The sequence below is a fragment of the Xiphias gladius genome, unplaced genomic scaffold, assembly GCF_016859285.1.
Source record: "Xiphias gladius isolate SHS-SW01 ecotype Sanya breed wild unplaced genomic scaffold, ASM1685928v1 HiC_scaffold_472, whole genome shotgun sequence".
Taxonomy (NCBI): domain Eukaryota; kingdom Metazoa; phylum Chordata; class Actinopteri; order Istiophoriformes; family Xiphiidae; genus Xiphias; species Xiphias gladius.
This window is the reverse complement of record NW_024402160.1, coordinates 2310-7569: the sequence shown is the minus strand read 5'-3', so window position 1 is coordinate 7569 and position 5260 is coordinate 2310. Positions and strand designations below refer to the sequence as shown.

Genomic DNA, 5260 nt, shown 5'->3' with positions numbered 1-5260 from the left:
AAGAAAGAGCCAGAAACAGGCCCAAAACACTTAAGAAGGAGGGGAGCAACTGACCCGCTCTGCCTGGCTAGCTTAACGTTAGCTTAATCTACTAAACCGGTTTCTTTAGCTCCCCTTTTGATCCTGCCTAGACAGTCACTACTCCTGGCCATGCTGTGCAGATATCATGTGACGTTCTGAAAGTGAAACATGAGACAAACGCACATTTCTGACTCACCCGTCTTTACGCAAAGCCGTGTAGAAGTTGGCAGAGCTGAGGTCTGCTGCTGCCAGGAGGCGAGAGGACTCGAAAGGACGGATGGCTGCGTGCAAGAAGTAGGCAGGACCAGCTGTGGCCTCCGGAAGTGAAAATGACTTTTTTCAGAGTAAAAGTTGGGATTGGATTGTCGATCTCCTTTGCTTTGTGGACAGGTGAGCCAAATGAATCTAATCAAACATAAATTACGTAAAATAACTTATATAATTACAAGCACAAACCGTGGGAAACTGAACTCCATGCACCTGACAGAGGTGGAAAGTAACTAAGTACATTTTATCAAGTACTGTAGTTAAAGCATTATTTTGAAGTACGTCAATTCAATTCAACTCAAAGGCTTTACTGTCATAGGCAGAAATACAAGTTATCAGTGCAATGAAATACTTACTTTACTGTCCCTCTATTCTGATGCCATCAGTTATTGTATTTAACTAAAATATCACAGAAACTAATGAGTTCAAAAGAATTGAAAAAATAAATACAATGAAAAAAAAGAAAGTCTCCAGGTCTGCTGGTTGTGGATACATGGAATGTTAAAGAACCGGGTGCTTTTTAGTCCACAGTTGAGCTGATAATCTGGCGGCTGACCCAGGGTGTCCACGATGAACTTCATCTGGAGACACACACACATACAATTTCAAATTTGTTTTACTTGGAGACACTTCCATTCGATTTAGGAGCGGATGTCTCACTTGAAGACATCCGCTCCTAAATATACCAAATTCTGAGACTTTTTAGCTTCCAGAAGAAGATACTTACAATGTTATATTCCTGGTTCCCTGGAAAAAGAATCCCAGAGCAAGTTCTGCCGCAACTGGACCCAGAGACCATATATCTATTGGCTCCGTGTAGACCAGACCCAGCAAGGACCTCTGGGGCCCTGAGCCAAGACCAAATAAACAATATTAAACTGATCATTTTTTTACACTCAATGTGTGTATATGAACAAGCATTTGAATGCATTAAAAACATACATCTTCAATACAGCTTGTAGTACCTACAGTATCCCAATGCGTCAACTCTTTTATGTTTAACAAACATTTTTACATTTTGTATGAGAGTTATTACTAGATATACTTTATTATTTTTATTATTATTTTTTTTTTTAAATCCCTTACCCCATCTTTTGGATTTCAAACAAACATACATGGCGCTGACCCTCGATGAATGGATGATCCTATAATAATCAGAGGCTCCTGAAAGGACAACGTTCCCGTCATGAGTGCCGATCCTGTCCCACCTGAAACACACCTGGGTGTGTGTGTGTGTGTGTGTGTGTGTGTCACACCGATTATTATTCATTTATTTTCATTTATTGCCACAGGTCGGGGGATCTGATGGTCTGTTTACTTCCTAAGATCATGTTACATTTCGTTCTATTATCAACCATCGATTTATTTCTAATCAAAACAACAGAGACTGAGGCTGAACGCTCAACACACCAAAATCAGAAATCTTATCATTTGATGAACTTTCTTTATCCATCTTTGTGAGTATTGACGCATAATAACCGTAACAGTCTACTTATACGCCTCATCTAAGTGCAAACTGTTAAAATGTCATGTTTAATTGAATCATGCCATTTAGCCAAGTACCTTGGTCCGGTTGACTGTCAAGCTAAGTGTAATATTAGCTAGCTAGTTTGTTTTCTCTCAGTCAACATGCAAATGGAGGATTTCACCAGAGCCAATCTCAGCAAACGCGGGCTTCATTTTTGGAGGAGGAATATGTTAACTGTTTCAAGCCTGGCAGCTGTTGGCCTGTTGGAACTTGAGTGAGGACTCAAGTTCACCTAATGTTAGGCTAGCTACTAGCGCTGACTGAAGACAGTTTGTTAAAGTTAGCAAAAGCGGGCCAGATACAGTTTGCCACAGGACAGCTTTAGTCAGATGAGGCACGTGGTGCATCTGAAAATTTCTGTCGGCGTTAACCTAGCTAAATGATTTATAAGGTAAGATTTATAAAAAAAATTTCTATGAGGTTATACTTTTTTGTCTTGACATTGTTAGTGATGAACATAAATCTTTCAGCAGTATTATATATTTAAATGACAAAAACACTTATGGCTAGCTAGTGAGCTAATACAAATAATGTTTTTGTTTTGAAAGACTTTTGTAAGACAAATGTAAACTGTCCATAAGTTAGTGTGTATATCAAGATGCAAATGTATTAGATGAGGTAATAATTAATAGTTATAAGTGAATAGTTTATGTTAAACTTGAAAGCAGTTAATGTCCCAGTTATAACTAACTCAAAATTGACAGTATCCCGTTCCGCCTAAGCTAACTTATGCTAATCATGCATGCTAATACATTTTATTAAAGCAACTAAAGGTAATGTCGATATAGAGCCACAGCAGAGAAAAATACTGATCTGACACCATGTTCTGTACAGAAAGTAAATGTAAATAGAACATCTTGTTGACAGGGCTACCCCTTTAGCTTTAGGTGCATCTTTTGCATCCTGTATATGGCGGGGCCTGTACCTCACATTAGATACTGTATATAATCACACTCATTTACACAGCACCATCTAGGTGGACAGTTTTAATTGTTGCTTTTTTTCTAACAGAGGGGCCACATTAAAGTTTTCCTTCAGACCCAGGGGCGTGGATGTGTGAGGCAGGAGTTGCTCAGTGACCACAAGGCACCTATGCTAGAGGGCTCTTTTGAGGTGGAGGTCATTTCCACTTTAGAATCCCCTGAAGCGGACATTAGAGTGGTGGGGGACCATGGTGTCAGGTTCAGCCACCTTATGGGTGAAATTGTTCCAAATTTGACTTCCTGTGTGCAAAGTTTTTACCTGTCAACTGTTATACTGACACAATTCTGAGAGTCATGTGTTTCTTTTTAAAGTATACTCAGGTATTTGAAACTGGACCCTAAAATATTTCAACATTTCATCAGTTTTCTTGTTTTTGTTTTATTCTTTTAGTTTCACAATTTCTATACCATGTAGATAGAGGTACTGTTACTGTTTGAAGGAATTATTACCTTCGCTGAGGAGTTGATGTTTTCACCCGTGTCTGTTTGTTTGTTGGTTTGATGGCTTATTTGTCAGCAGGATTAAGCAATAAGTACTGAACCGATCTGCATCGAACCTGCTGAAGGGATGGAGCATGGGCCAGCAAAGAACCCATTAAAGTTTGGGGCAGATCTGGATCATTTACTATGAATTTGAATGCTTTCCTCTGAAGGCTGGTGTATGTTGTTGTAATAGTGTTAGTTATTGCCAGTCAGTCCATTATCCAGAGTGGATGTAGAGCATGTAGAGTGCTGCATTCAGCCCAAATGAAACAGCTATAGAATACATTTTATTTGCTTCCTATCTTTAACCCTGAGCTATGTGTTGTAGGATTAATTTTGGTACTGCTGATTCAGCCTGAGGTCAGCCCAGATGATGATGATGATGATGATGATGATGATGACGACGATGAAACCTTCACCACTGTAGATGCCTTGTTGGACCTAATAAGGTGAGAAAAAAGTGTTAATTCTGACAGTCAACCCTGATTCTTGGCACAACTGGAGAAATGACAAAAACACTTATGGCTAGCTAGTGAGCTAATACAAATAATGTTTTTGTTTTGAAAGACTTTTAGGAAAACAAATGTAAACTGTCTACGGGTTGAGAGAGAAACACCTACAATGCTGTCCCTTAATCCCTTCCCAGGAGTTGTTTTTGGCCTCCTCTAGAAAACTCAATGATTGTCAAATGTTGAATGTCAGATTCATACACTGATCAGCTACAACATTAAAGGCAGTTACTGGCTTTTCCTGCAGCAGCTTCTGCTCCATCAGATGAATGAGGCATTTTTTTAATGCTGTCACAGGAGCGAGGAACAGCTGAGCCGGCATCATTTTTAGGAGGTGTGGCTGAAGGCTCTTCATCTCTGGGCTCTTACTGAGCCTCACCATCAGCTGGACTGGCTGCAATTTGGCTAACAGCTGGTTCCTCTAAAGCTGAGAAAAATATATCGTCAGCTTCTGCTCCATCAGATGAGCGAGGCATGTTTTCACAACATCACAGGAGTGAGGAACAACTCGTCAGTTAAATGAGGTGTGGCTGAAGGCTCTTCATCATTGGGCTCTCCCTCAGCCTCACCATTAGGAGAGAGCTCCTCCTATGTTTAAGGCAAACACTTCAATCAGGGATAGTGAAAAAAGGTTTGCATCATTAGGTCCTCTCAGCAGTGAGGCTGGACACTGTTAAGATAGGTTAAAATAACTCTGCTGTAAGTGACATTTTGTCAGAGTTGGTGTACTCATGGATGTGTATGTATCCAGAGATAAACTGTGATGTCAGCAGTAACTAATGAATGTTAAATGAATGCATTGTTTATTAATTTGTTTGATCTGATGCCTTTTATCTGTTTGTTTGTTTTCTTTTTTAATTTCCTGGCATCCATTAATGTTTTACCTATTTCATTAATAATACCTTTTTGGCAATTACTCCTGCCCTCAACCTGCTTCTGTCGTTTTCTATGGGGTGGCAGTGCTGGAGGGCCATAGAGGTCAAAAGCAGATAATAAACATGTCATGTAAAATTAGAGAATAGTATCTTACCATAAAACCCAAATTACATGAGTTTAAACTAAACCAATAAATAAATGTCTATATCAATACACATAAATACAACAAAAAAGATTCACAGCTTGAATAAAATTTTACATTGCTCCAAAAATAGACCAGTCCTCTTTAAGTCACTCTTGCTTGTGTCAACTTGATATTTAATGGAAGGCTGTTCTACAGTATGGCAGAAATAAAGGGAAGACATCCAGGTACTTATAATCACTTTACTTTTATAGATCTACAGTCAAGGAATGAGTAAATTAGTAACTAGCAGTGGTGGCATTAAACCTTACACTCCAGTTTGTTTTTGATGTTACTGATATGAGGACTTTTTCTACTTTTGCGTTTGCAGTAAATATGATGTTCAACAAAACACCTAAAATGTAAAGAGATATGTTCCATATTCTACTCTTCTCTCATCTTGAATCAAAGT

General features: G+C 38.9%; 1 long non-coding RNA gene across 1 annotated transcript; it reads left to right on the top strand.

The window, feature by feature from the left end:
• The first annotated feature begins 14 nt into the window (after positions 1–14).
• On the top strand, positions 15–4251 carry LOC120787729. Its single transcript, XR_005707079.1, has 3 exons — positions 15–411; positions 3611–3731; positions 4089–4251. It is a non-coding gene; the product is annotated as an uncharacterized LOC120787729 (long non-coding RNA).
• Positions 4252–5260: the final 1009 nt, after the last annotated feature.